The sequence below is a fragment of the Heterocephalus glaber genome, unplaced genomic scaffold, assembly GCF_053883595.1.
Source record: "Heterocephalus glaber isolate CG9 unplaced genomic scaffold, H.glaber_assembly_v1.0 deba00001444, whole genome shotgun sequence".
NCBI classification, from domain to species: Eukaryota; Metazoa; Chordata; class Mammalia; order Rodentia; family Bathyergidae; genus Heterocephalus; species Heterocephalus glaber.
This window is the reverse complement of record NW_028258297.1, coordinates 14,500,693-14,515,343: the sequence shown is the minus strand read 5'-3', so window position 1 is coordinate 14,515,343 and position 14,651 is coordinate 14,500,693. Positions and strand designations below refer to the sequence as shown.

Here is a 14,651-nt window from a genome sequence, read left to right as displayed (position 1 = left end):
CAGTGCTGATTGGAATCCATTTGGAAGGTGCAAATTCAGAGAAATAACCATTCTACACATCAACTTTCATCCCCTGTACCCTACATTATTAAAGTAGCAGTGTATATTTTTATAAATGTGAATGACTTTATTTCTAAACTCAATTCTCAAATAATTGCTTCCAAATTCATATTATGTTGTATTATGGACTTTTAGTTTTGATAGATCTAATCCAGTCAAGTGTTTGAGATCATGCCCTTTGGAGTTAAACTAACAGGTCCTGGTTCTGCAATTTCTTATTTATGTAATCTTGGACAAATTACTTAGTTTTGATAGATCAAACTGTCTGTAAAATAAGGATAATTGTGATATCTTTCTAATAACGTTGAAAAGATTAAAGGAAGGGCCAGGGATTTAGCTCAGTGGTTTCTCCACCTGCTGCGCAAGCGCAAGGACCTGAGTTTGATCCCCGGTACCAAAAAAAAAGAAAAGATTAAAGGAGACATGGCTTAGCATGCTAACACACAGTATACTGCTGATAAATGATAATTATTATTTGTTTTCATTCTTCTTCCACTCCCACCCCTTTAATGTGGTGAAGAATTAGTCTTGCCCAAAGAGAGAGGAGCCTTTGCTTTCAGCTACTAGGAAGTAATGTACTGGAACTCAAGATGTCACAGGAGTATCCTTGTTTGCCTGGAGGCATTGGCCAATCTACATATTAATGATGTGACTTGTGACTGAGGTTTTGGGCCATGCAGTCTCTGTTTTGCCTCAACAAGGGACTAGAAACTAAACACCAACATCCAGAAGAGGTTGGAGGCTAAAGGTTGGCCATGTGGATGCTACATGATCGAGTCTCAATAAAAACTCTGGAATCAAAGGCTCAAATATGCACCTCTGGTTCACAAGGCTCTGTGCCTATTGTAACACACTGGTGCCCAGAATATAACACTGCTCGCCAGGGATTTTGTTCAGTGGTGCCACCGCCTGCCTCACAAGTGCAAGGTCCGAAGTTCGATACCCGGTACAAAACAACAAAAAAAAGAATATAACACTGCTCGACAGCGGGGGCTCTGTGCCTTATGTATTTCTTCCCTTGGCTGATTTAATCTGCATTCTTTCCTTGTAAAGAAAGGTATATAATAGGTTGCAATGCGCTCTGAAATTCTTTCAAGCAAACTGTCAAACATGAGAGTGGCTTTGTAAGCCCCAAACTTGCACTTGCAGTCAGAAATGATGGCGGTCTTGGGTAGAGAATGGGTTCTCTCTAACTTTGACACTGAATATCTGTACCATTGGCTAAATTCTCCTACCTTCCGTCCTTCTGTAAAACCAGGAACCAAAAGGCTCTGAAAGGTAGCTCACTGTACCACTCAAGTGAATTTAGTAGACTTCATAGTCAAAACTCTTGTCCAGGTGGTGTTTGTGTACAGATTATGTGCCACTATTTGTATTTTCTTAAATTCCCAGTAAAAGATACAGAAAAGTTTGGAGTTTCTTTTGTTGATGTTTGGTAGTATAAATGGTAGAGATATTTGGAAATGAATGGGTCGCATACAAGTAAAATTTCTAAAGATTAGTAATAGACTTATCAAAGTCAGATATTAGAAAAATAACTGCATTAAACTATACTGGTTTTCAAAAAATATTACTTAAATTCTGTCAGGCTATTCTATGCAACAAATTGTTTATACCCTGTATTTTAAATAAGCTTATTATGAATAACAGTTTACTAAGTAGAACTGTAAGTTGGCCCAAAAAAACCTCCTCAGCTGGTGACTGCTCTGCATGATCCCCGGTAATGTGAATATGATGAATGATTCTGCTCCCATGAGTGGGCATATTATGTAACACAGTTGACTTTAAGACAGATTATCTGAGTAGGCCTAACCTAATCACACAACTCTTTTAAATCTTAGTCTCCAGGTCAAAGGCAGAGATTTAAAGGTTTAGAAGAGCTTGACACATCTGTGCTCAGGATCTAAAAGCCACATGGGAGGAACAGAGGTAGCCCCTAGAAGCCACAGGAGCTTGTAGCCAGTAAGGACAAAGGGACATCAGTTTGATAACAACAAAGAGCCAAATTCAGTCAACAACAAGATTATCTGTAAACAGATTTTTACCACAGAGCCTACAAGTAAGCACTCAGGTTGAATCTCTGTAATGAACACAGAAAAATCCTCAATAAGATATTGGCAAAAAGAATACAGAAAATCAAGAAGATTACACACCATGACCAAGTAGGATTCATCCCACAGATGCAGGGATGGTTCAACATATGCAAATCAATAAATGTGATACACTGTATTAACAGAGCCAAGGACAAAAACCACATGGAAACAAAGTCTCTTTAAATAGGGAAGCGTGGAGGAGGTGAAGGGAGGGCAGGGAAATGGGGAAAAAATAAGAACTAAGATACATCATGTAAAGGTACAAGATCCCAACAATGAATGTAACTGTATTTTATAATCTAAAACGTACCAATAAACTTATGAAAAAACCCCACATGATCATCTCAATAGATGCAGAAAAAGCATCTGACAAAGTAACACCCGTCCATGAAAAAAACCTACAGAAAATTGTAATATATGGTTTTTATCTCAATTTGATAAACAAACCAACAGCCAACATCATACAAAATGGACATAACTGAAAGCTTTCAGTCTAAAGTAAGGAATAAGAAAAGGATGTTCACTATCACGCTCTTATTCAATATATTTCTGGAAACATTAGCCAGAGCAACTAGAAAAGAGAAAGAAATAAAAGGAATACGGATATGAAAGGAAGAAATTAAACTATCATTATTTGCGGATGACATGATAATCTACATAGAAGACGCCAAAAACTTCACCAAAAGACTTCTAAATTTAATAACCAAATTCAGTAGTGTAGCTGGATACAAAGGCAATACTCAAAAATCAATAGCATTCCTCTACACAAATAACAAACTCTCAGAGAAATTAGGGAAACCACACCTTTCACAACAGCATCCAAAATATGAAATACCTAGGAATCAATCTAACAAAGGAAGTAAAAGACCTTTACGTTGAAAACTATAGTATTCTGAAAATGGAGATTAGAGAAGATATCACAAAATAGAAAGATATCCCTTATTCTTGGGTAGAAAAAACAAATGTAGTGAAAATGGCTCTACACCCAAAATTGTTATACAGATTTAATGCAATATTGATCAAAATACCAATAGCATATTTCACAGAATTAGAGAAAATAACCCTAAAATTCATTTGGAACCAGGAAAGATGCAGAATAGCAAAAGCAATTCTAGGGAAAAAAGGCAAAGCAAGGGGCATCACAACCCCTGACCTGAAATTATACTACATAGCTACTGTAATAAAAACAGCATGGTCTTGAGTTCCATCCCTGGTACTGAAAACAAAACAAAAAAATAGCTGGCTACTGGCAAAGAAAAGAAAAGAAAAGAAAAGAAAACAGACCAAGAAGCAATGGAACAGATTAGAAGATCCAGAAACAACTCCAAACACACTTAGCCACTTCATCTTTGCGAAAGGAGACAAACACCTTCCCTGGAAGAAAGATAGCCTCTTTAATAAATGGTGCTGGAAAAACTGGCTTTCCACATGCTGAAGATTAAAACTAGACCCATATCTTTCAACACGCACTAAACTAAAATTGAAATGGATCAGTGATCTAAATATTAAAACAGAAATGCTAAATCTACTGGAAGATAGAGTGTGTAGAACTCTTGCAGATAATGGGGTAGAAAACACTTTATGAAAAAACCCCAGCTGTACAGGAAATACCACAAAAAATCAAAAAATGGGATCATCTTATTAAAAAGCTTTTGCACAGCAAAAGAAGCCACCAACAGAGTGAAGAGACAACCAGCAGTGTAAAAAAAAATCTTTGCCAGCTCTTCCTCAGACAAAGGACTAATATCTAGAATATATAAAGAACTCAAAAAAAATCAGATGCCCAAATTTAAAGACACAGTGCAAAAATGGGCATCTGAAATGAATAGACATTTCTCAAATGAAGAAGCAGAAATGGCATATAACTATATGAAAAAATGTTCAACATCATTGGTCATTCAAGAGATGCAAATTAAAACAACACTGAGATTCCATTTTACTCCAGAAAGAATGGCTGTTATCAAGAAATCAACCAATAACAAATGCTGGCTAGGCTGTGTGGAAAAAAGGAACCCTTCTCTATTGTTGGTGGGAGTGTAGACTGTTGGAACCGCTGTGGAAATCAGCATGGCGATTCCTCCAAAAACTGAAACTAGAGGTTCCATTTGACACAGCTATTCCCCTTCTCAGTATCTTCTAGGAAAAATTAAAAGCATCATACCACAGTGATATATGCACACCCATGTTTACAGCATAAAACAGCACAGTTTGTAATAGCTAAATATTAAAAACAGCCCAAATGTTCATCAACCCATGAATGGATAAAGAAGATGTATTTTTTTATACAATTGAGTACTCTGCCATAAAGAAGGATAAGCTTGAGGCATTTCTAGCTACATGACCTTGAGACTATACGCTTCAGTGAAATAAATCAGACACACATTTTTAAATACCTCATTGTTTGTCTGGTGAGACAAACTGAAAGTATAAGTAAGGACCAAAATGTATAACAGAAACTGAGAAAGAAATTGGTCCAATGGGAAGGGGAACAAGGGAGAAGGAAAGGAAGGAAGCGACAAGAAAAAAAAGGAATAGAGGGAAAACATGGAAACAAAGCTTTTATAAATAAGGAAAGAAAGAGGGGTTGAAGGGAGGGAAAGAGAATGGGGAAAAAAGAAGAAGCAAGATATATCATGTACAGATACAAGTTCCCTATGATGAATGCGATCATCGGGTCTATCTAAAATTACCAGTAAAATAAAGCCACCAAAAAGCCCTTCAAGCTGGCCATGCTTAATGCCAGCCTTGTGATCCCCTGAGCAGAGAACTCAGCCAAGCAGATTTAGGCTACCAAACTGCAGAAACAAACTTACAAGTAGGCATCATTATCATTTGCTACACAGGAACACAGTCTATTGCAAGTCTTTTATTGACTTCTCTCCAATTTTCACTATGAAACAATCACTGGTGTGCTCTACTGAATTATCCATATAGACCCCAGATTACTACCCCCAATAACTGACAATTCATGGACCTACTCTGAGCCAGAAAAGCAAAATAAAGTACAAGTTTGCATTTATTGCTTCTGTGTCTGATCATTTGGAAAACTCAGCTCTTGGCCTCCTATATGCACTAAGGAAACAATTCTTCAACAGGCAGTAAGTTACTTCCAACCTTTCTTAGGCCTTTTCGAGGGGTGAAGTAGGCAGTGATTGTTCCTTCTAGAGGCAAATTTGAGAAAATGCCACAAGTTCAGTGCAGAGTACACCTAATTTCTAAGTATCTGGAGTGAGGCTGGGGATCACTGAAAAGGAGTTTTTGTGGGAGTATGTTTCCACAGTCGCTCATCTCACTCCTTTTGTATTCACTCCTATGCCACTATATCATTTTCATAAAGCACAGATTTTATCATGTTGGATCCCTGTTCAAAAATTATCAATTTCAATGACTTTCAAGGTAGGGTCATCCATTCACTGGTGCAGTAAATATTTAAGTGTGAACAATATGCTCCCTTTTATGTTAGGTGACAGAAATATAATGGTAAATAAGACAGACAAGGTCCATTTTTTCCATGAGTTTTGTTCTTTCAAAAATATACTTCCTGCGCAAGGTCCCGAGTTCAATGCCTGGTATCAAAGGAAAAAAATATATATATATATACTTCCCTTCTGGCTCAGTTGGAAAAAATCATGATTAATCTTTAAGCACTAACTTCCCTTCTCTGAGGAGCCATTTTTTACTCTCTCAGGCAAAATAAAGTGGTTCTTTTCTACGCCCTCATAAAATGCTGACCCTAAATATATAAATATATCAAATCATATCAAAATTACATGAGATTATATGCCTGCATCTTCCAAAAGCATAATATAGGGAGAAAAATTAGGAAACATGTGTGCCCCAAATTCCTAGACCCAATAACTAGTTATGAATGGGTAAGTCTTCAAGCTATAGCTGGACCAAACCCTTAACAGTGTGTCCACAATATACAGATCATTCCCAACTTACTATAGGTGGACGTTTTGATGATACAAAAGCATACCCATACACTTGTCCTGTGTTAGGCTTTCACCACAGTATTCAACACACTACAAAAAATAGTCAACACTTTGTTATAAATTGGGCTTTGTGTTAGCTGACTTTTTTCCCAACTGCAGAATAATGTAAGTGTTCTGAGCATGATTAAGGATAATATTCACCTAGTAACATGCTAAATGCATTTCTGAATTTTTAACTTATGATGGATTCATCTGCAGGCAACCCCATCATAAGTCAAGAAGTATCTGTTTAGGATACACATAGACTGAAGCGAGGGCATTCTCAGTTTAGAACAAGAAGTGGGCTGAAAGTAAGGACAAACTCCATGAAATCGCCTGTAGTACCCAACAAGCTTTAGTATATGTTATGATAATTCCTTCTCTCCCCCCACTCTGTCTTGATTACAAGCCCCTGGGGTTGGCCCTGTGTGGACGCTCCAGTACAAAAGCAGGAAATCAGCCACAGGAGAACTCTCACCAACAAACAGGAGCTCCACGAAGATTTTCCCCCTGCAATCTGAAGACTATTTTCACCCATAGCTTACAATATGAAATATATCCTTCCATGCTTGGAGTAGGGAGGGACTGTAAGATGGAAGCATGATATTTCACATAAATGATATATATTGATTTTTATATGCAAGAATATTAGCAAAGTCAAAAGTCAAGGCCTCAGTCTCAGGGTCATGGACATGCAGAGTTGACACCTCACAGTGGCACCAAATTACCTTTGGCACCCCACATGTTCACCACCTCATCCCAGTCCTAAACCAGATGGGGAAAGAGAGGAAATCATAAACTGATCTGAAGTTCACTTTTTACTTTTCCATTTGCCCAGTAGTGTGGGGACTTTGGAGAATAGATTTTGAGTGTAGCTCCATTTTTCCTTGTATATTAAAGTAAATAAATTCAATTTCATTAGTTGTGGATCAAAAATCATTATAATGTTTTATCAGGTATTACCCAATTTAAATTGCTGTAAATCTTTTCTTTTTACCTTTTCTAACCATATTAGATCCACTTATTTCAATACTATTGAAAACTATGTTACCTCATTGAACACCAAAAGGAATAAAGAACATCAATTTCCTAAGAGTGGAGAAGAGAGATGACTACTTGTACTTCCCACCAGCCTACCGCATCTTTCTGAGTGTCCTCTTGTGAAGCCTGCCAAAAAGGTACATGACCTAAAATCTTACATGGCAATAAATCTATGGCAGGTACCATGGCAACTTGCCTAATTTAAACTCTTAAGATGCACATCGCGGTTCCTTTTACACATTCCAAGAACTGTCCTGTTTTTCTTTCTAACAAGGAGGAGGCCAGGCACATAGGGAGGCAACAGAGCTATACTGGAAGCTGTAATTGAACTCTGGGCTTCATCTCTCCGCTTTTTTTGTAGTTCAGTGCTCTTGGACAAGTCAATTGATCTTTCAGAGTGTTCCATTCATTGTATTAAAAGGTTATCCTACACTACTTCAAACATTCCAACCTGCTGTTACACTTCTTATCTTTCAGATTTGTGAATGTATGCACAAAGAAGTTAACTGATTTGTGAATTATGACAAGAAAATAGGTGGCATGAGGAGAAAGAGACAGAGATGCTAAATGAGATTTAGGTGATTACAGAATTATGTACATATACCAACCCCCTACAATAGTCATTATGTACTGCAAACATGTCCTAATACAAACAAAAATTACCCAAAAAAGCAAATGCTTTGATATTTTGTAGTAGTTACTACAATTAGACACTGTGCGGTTTTACATATATTATCTGGTTTTATTCTCACAAAGATCTTCCTACAAATGAGAAATCTGACACAGAGAGATTACAAAATGTGCATAAAGGCACACAGCTAGAAAGTCTACAACTAATTGTCTCCCCTGATTAACTGCATCAAAGAGTTCAATGAAACACAGTGAAAAGTACATGGCAAAAAAAAAATTCTGGAAATACTCTATTTTAGAAATATTTAACATAACCATTCTGAAACAAAAATAAATTAAAATGCAGAAAAAAATGCCTATCAAAAATGTACTTTCATGAGTTAATAGTGCACAGATAAAGTAAAAAAAAGAACTGGAAAAAGGTAGAACCATTTATTCATTTCATTGTGCAAGTGAGAAAAATTATTTCACTAAGTACAATGGCAGGGGTGTTTCTAGAATCCAAAGTCTCCTCTTTGCCAGCCATCACTCTTTGTATAGTTTTTTCTAGTATTTTTGGAAAGACATCAACACATGAATTTCTGTTCTCACTAGTGTGTAATCTTATGCCTTGGTTTCCATATCTGTAAGCTGTAAGAGATGACATACGTACTCCATAGGTTTGCTGTAAGGATTAAAGTAATTACTGCACATCAAACACTCAGAACCATTCCTAGTACCCAGTAAGCACCTAGTAAGTGATGGCCTTTATTATTACTACAATAGCAATAGCACATTTGGAAAATATTGAGGTCAAAAGATCAACAACCACTCAGCAGCCTAGTGAAGAGATCATAAAAAGCTTGTTAATAGCATTTGAGATATTCCAGATTTGCCATCTATAAACTCTACTCCTTAATGTACATTATATAGAGAGCAATTAAATAAATTTTGTCAGAACTAGAGGTAAAAGAAATGCTCCAAGAAGTAATTTTACTAGCAAAATTTCAGAGAAAAGTCCTAGCTTTCAGTCTAAGTCTGCCAATTGGGTAGCTGAACTCTAGAAGGGCAGATTATGTCTGAGACTGTTTCCTTCTTTAAATTTTCTTACATAGGGACCTTTTTTGGAGTTTCCTCAAATTCATTAACTTAGGTCAAAAAGGAGATTTCATATATTAATTTTTAAAATCATTACAAAGTGAACAATATATAACCTTTAATTCCCAAAACTTTTTTTTTTCCTGTATAGCATCAGATTTCCTGCCATTAGTAACTAGAGTGTGATTACAGGAAAACATACATAATTTGCAATTCAAACGGTGTTTAATCTTGAAAGGATTTCCATGGGTGGAAGAAACAGAGAACAAGTCCTTGGCATAGCCCACTGCTTGCTTAAGGGATCTTAACTCATAAAGGCGGAGTGCTGTATAGCTTTAAAATGACTTCATTCCCATATTTACATATTTTTAATAGGGCTATGATGAATCTCCTTCCGCTTGACTCCTATTTTGAGCTGTGATATTTTAATCTCCATTCTTGCTGCAACTTAGCAGATGAATGTGCAGTGTGACAGAGCTCAGAGGAAATAGTATAAATAAAGCAAAGTGGAGCTATGACATCTCACATTTTATAGCGTTTTTATTGTAGCCGAAGCATAAACAGAGCACAGCTGTGTTATACTTACCGCTGTGAGCACTCCCTCAATCCTTGCCCCCTATTGCTTTTAAAAAGACAGTGCTCTTATTCAGAAAGCTTTGGCTATTGGTAGCTGTCCCCACTGGGCCATCCTCTGCCCCAAACCTCTACAGTCCACTTATTTCTCCTCTTATAGATGTAGATCGGTCATGTCCCACACCATTCATCTGATTGAGGACCAATATGACAATGCGGCCCATACTGTAAAGCACACAGCTCTTACCTGTTGGAATATGGCTCCACAATCAAAACAGTAATTTCTACTCCTTCTCAACACACACTGCACCCAATTATTTACAAATACACTCATAATACAAGAGCAGAAACTAACTGGAAGTACTCAAAGCATTGTACTTTCTCAATGCAAGACTCATTTCAAATAAAATTATATTTTTCATTTTCAAATGAACTCTCAATCCTGTTTGGGTGAAAGCTGGAAATGCCAAAAGGACCAAACAGTGTTGAAATGAGCAAAATAATTCTACATGCTCACATCATCATCAGGTTTAGCACTGTTCAGTAAGTCTAAGAGAAAGTTCAGTAAATAACAATCACCTCCTACACTCTGACAAACATGGGGTTATATACTCATGACTGATGGGTCATAACAAGAACCTGATGTAAGTGAGCCAATCACAATCCTCCCCTGAGACATTTTATTTAAGTATCATGGAGAATGCAGTGGGCTATAAAACTCCAGGACTATTTACCATGGTAATATTTCCTCCTATATGGAGAAATCTCTTTAGAGTAACTAAGAATAAAACCAACATTTGAAGTGATAGGGAGACAAGAGAAAGAGATTAAGCTGTGGCAGAGGGTGACTCCTGGTCCCAACTGTTCCTGAGCCCCATCTCCTACATCCCTGCCCTTCTCCTCTCTGGTTATTTGCTTTGCTGGTATTCCTCCACTCAAAAAAGTTGCAACTCTTTTAGGCTGCCTCAAGTTGAGTTATATAATTTATAAAATTGTTTTAAAAGTTTTTAAAGCCTTAATTATTACACCTTTCAGAGAAGATTCTTTTTTCATTAGGGTTAAGATTTATTTTTCCTTTTTCAAATACCACCACACTATTGTATGGAAGGAGAGAAAACCCTCTGGGCTTGTAGAGAAATGTGTAATGAAAATTCAAAAGACACATGCATCCAAGTGAAAACAATATAGGGGGCATATTAACCTACACACTAGTGAAGTGAAATGAAAGACAGGAAGATTGATTTGCATTATCATTAACATGGAAAGAGAAAAGCACAAGAACACCATAACTACAAGAACCACCTCCATTGACACACATAATTGTTTCGAAACAGCAGGCCCAACTGGGCTAAGTAGGGGCATAGTTGGTATCCAAGCTTCTCGGCTATCTATCCGCCCAAAGTTGCTCTTCTGCCAAGCTCATTGTTTACCAAGCTGCCAGCCCGGTCGAGGGATCTGATTAGCAATTTGCACTTTTGTGAGAGGATTAACAGAATTCCTTTGTTTTGATGTCGGATTATCAAACTGCATCTTTAAAGAGGTGTGACCTCATCCAGATTCATAAGCTTGCTCCCCTGAGAATGACTTGAATTTTACTCCACTTGTGCAACATATAATTTCATAAAGGAGTTACTGTCAAAACATGGTACTCAGTTCTTGATGTGTGTGAAGAAGCACATTTGTAATGTAAATAACCTCAGAAGTTTTGTGATATTTTAAAATAACCCATCTGGTGGGAAAACAAGGATTTTCAACCCATTTGGTTCCAGCACTAGTAAATTAGTGTGCATCCAGCTCATAGCACCCAGAGATACACTCCCGCCCCAGACTGAGATTCACGTTGTTTTTATTTTCAAGGGCAAGTGTTTTTGATAGTCTCAGTTCTTCTGACATATTTTTATAAAGGAAAGCAGAGTGCATAAGACAGTGAACTGAGGAAAGCCCAAAAATTCATAGCTAAGGTCAAAATGATAATGGTATCAAATTGTTTACAGCATGGGTTATAGGTCCAGCTTTATATAAATGTGAAGGTTAATAAGGAAAATACAATTAGAGTTGTGTATTTCTAAATTTGTTCAGCAACAGGCAACTGATCAGAAAGAGAAGTTCCTATATTTCTACCCAAATTTAAAACAAATATAACTTTCAAGAGAGTCACCTACAGGGCAGGATACAACAAATTAAGGAAATTGGTCTACAAACTTTGTATTAGTGTGGTACATATCTGAGGGCCAATCCTACAGAACACACAAGAGCAATGTGGCCCTACTACTGGTGCGAGAACACCAGTACATCAATGCCCATTCAGCTGCAAATGGCAAAAGGGCTATCTGGCCTAGACAAATGCCTGTCAGAGCTGCAGATCAAGTAGTGGCTTTGCTCACTGACAAACTAAAAACACAAATAGTCAACCAACACACCCTTTATCAGAAAGGGAATTATAACTAAGTATGTTTATTCACTTTTCATATTAATATAGATTTTCATCCCAAAGTTGATACTCTTCATAATGTTTCTTTAAGGAGTGAACTTTCAATTATACGGTGATAGTGAACCAAGCAAGCCTTGATAAATAAGGTGTAGGGTGTGCTTGTCTGGAAGCATGCACATACACATGTCTGATATATCAATATTTCCTCATGGGCAGAGAGACCGGGGTGGTGCCTCCCATGATGAAGAAGGAGCAATAGAGTGGCACAAAATAAGTAAGTGGAGAGGGGGGAAAGGTAAGGTAGGCAAGGGGTGGGTGAAAGCTGACTGTTCATTGATGGTCACAGTAAGGACTCTCTTCAGGCAGGAAGCTATTTGAGGGCCATGGACAAAGGATAAACTAAGATGACTACTCTGATTTCCATTTCAAAGGCTTGATCTGCCTGCCATATGTAAAAAGACAGCAAGAGAACAATGAAAGGAGTCCAGAGCATATACCCTGATCAAGGATCGCTGGTGGCTTAGTCAGACTGTAAACAGTGTGAGATGAGGAACGATCAGATTCTGGAGATATTCTGAGTAGTTTTCTTAAGGGTTGGATATAAAGTATAAATGAAAGAGAGGAATAAAAAATGCTGTGAGGTTTCAGTTCTGAGCAATGGGAGAAAGAGATCGCTCTTGAATTGAGCCAGGGAAGACTTCAGGAGGAGCAGGCTCCAGGGACACATCAGGAAACAGCTTTACACGTGCCAAGTGGAGCTGCCCAGTAGCAATTAGGATATATGAGTCTGGAGTGCCCCAGAGGGAGACTGAAATGTAAAAGAAACATATACCCAAACATTTTTCCTAGCTCTGACCATTAAAACTGACTGTTTTCAAACAACTCTTTACTTTAAGGACATGGCAGAATTGGCACTGTCTTCAAAGATAGCCCTTTTTTGTTTTTAATGCAGAAATCTTTTTATGGCTATTTGTTTTATTTTATTATTATGTTTGCAATACATAATAATTACATTCATCTTGGAGAAACTACTACATATATATACATATATATATATATATGTATATATATCTTAATCATTTTTACTTCTCCTTCCCCTCCCTGACTATTTGTTTTTAAGAGACAGTTCCTCAAAGCTAATCATATATTATTGATAAATCATTAGCAACTAAATTCACACTGTGCACACATGTAACTAATCCCAAAGAGCTTAAATTTGGTCTGACTTAATACATGACTGTAGTTTTAGATAATCCAGAAATACAATACATAATACCATTCCTGGATATGTAGGTCTCATAGTTGCGCAGGAATAGCAAAGAAACTTACACTCATCCTCCTGAGGAGCTGTTAGGACCTCATGCTGAGCGCATTTTAAGTTTCACGCTTTCTCTTCAAAATTTATATGACATTTTTAAAGGTTAAAAATGTTTTAAAGTTTTTACTGAACTGCCTAACTTTTCCCAAAATTATGGCATAAAACTGAAGATAACTGCAAACTAATTTATAATCATTATCATTATCACCATCACTAGCATCACCACACCCATCCTCATCATGGCTGTCTTTTATTAAGTCCTAGTAGGTAGAAAACCTTGTGCTTTATTTTTCCAATACTATATACTAGGCCCTTCATATTGCTTTATATGTATTATTATTCCACTATTAATAAATTATTCATAAATATTTACTACACTAAAGCCAGATGCCTCATTTAAAAAAACCTTGTAAATAGATAAGTTGTTTCTCCTTGATTATGAAGCCAAAAAACAACACCAAATTATAAGACAACATACAAAACTACATGGAATTAGAAACAAATGAGAAAGCTCTACTACTGGGTACTAGTAACATTAACTGTGGAATGTCTTTCTGAACAATACAGTTTTACTATGTTCTATACTAGTGAAATGCCTTCCTTGAAATGGATTTTGGATCTATTTGAGTAGCAAGTTAATAAAAATTAAAATAGCACTTGTAGCAATAAAAAAGTAATCTAAAATTATTGGCCTTTATACAATAAATAAATTTTACTATAAAAATATTGAAGGGAAAATTAGGTGATTTCCATAAATCCAAGAAGTTTTCGATCTGGTATGAGATGTATATGAATGTCCAGAAATAAAGATAAGTACAAAAGCATATTCTGCAGTGTTGAGTATTTCTTCCAAACCCTACATGCATCTAGTTGGCAGAGGATATCAGTGGTGTATTTGGACATAGTCCACATTTGTAAATGAGCATCTCCGTGCCTGTATTTTGGCACAGGACCACATAAATGATTATACTGGTATATATTTAATGTAGTAGCTATAAAACATGGCACTAAGTAGAAGTCCTAATTTTAGAAAACTCTTAAAGTCATCAAATAACTTTATCTCAAGTCTTTAACATAATTAGCCTGCAAACCACAGGATTGCTGGATACTGTGTCTCCATCAACATGGCCACTTGGTAACTCTGCACTCTGCATATTACTTTCATCCCAGCCCTGTCTCTGCAAAGAAGGAGTGACACACAGCCTTCCTTCTGACTCTGGCACAGTCAGATGAGGGATGGGAGGGGGTCTACCACCTCCCATCTCCCCACCTCCGTAACTCCAGAAGAGTCCTCCTGAAACATGCAGGAGAGAAGAAGACACACAAGCTTCTTTGACATCTTTCATGTGTCATAAAAGCTGATGATAATTTTCTTATAGAGAATATTAAAGTGCTATCCTTTCGCTGTCACTCTGAACTAAAAAAGAAAGTAGGGCTAATATACATAATAGGTA

General features: G+C 36.9%; 1 protein-coding gene across 34 annotated transcripts in view; it reads right to left on the bottom strand.

Moving 5' to 3' along the window:
- Positions 1 to 14,651, bottom strand: part of Sox5 (SRY-box transcription factor 5) — a 973,116-nt gene that overhangs the window by 789,587 nt on the left and 168,878 nt on the right. The gene's annotated exons all lie outside the window — the stretch shown is intronic.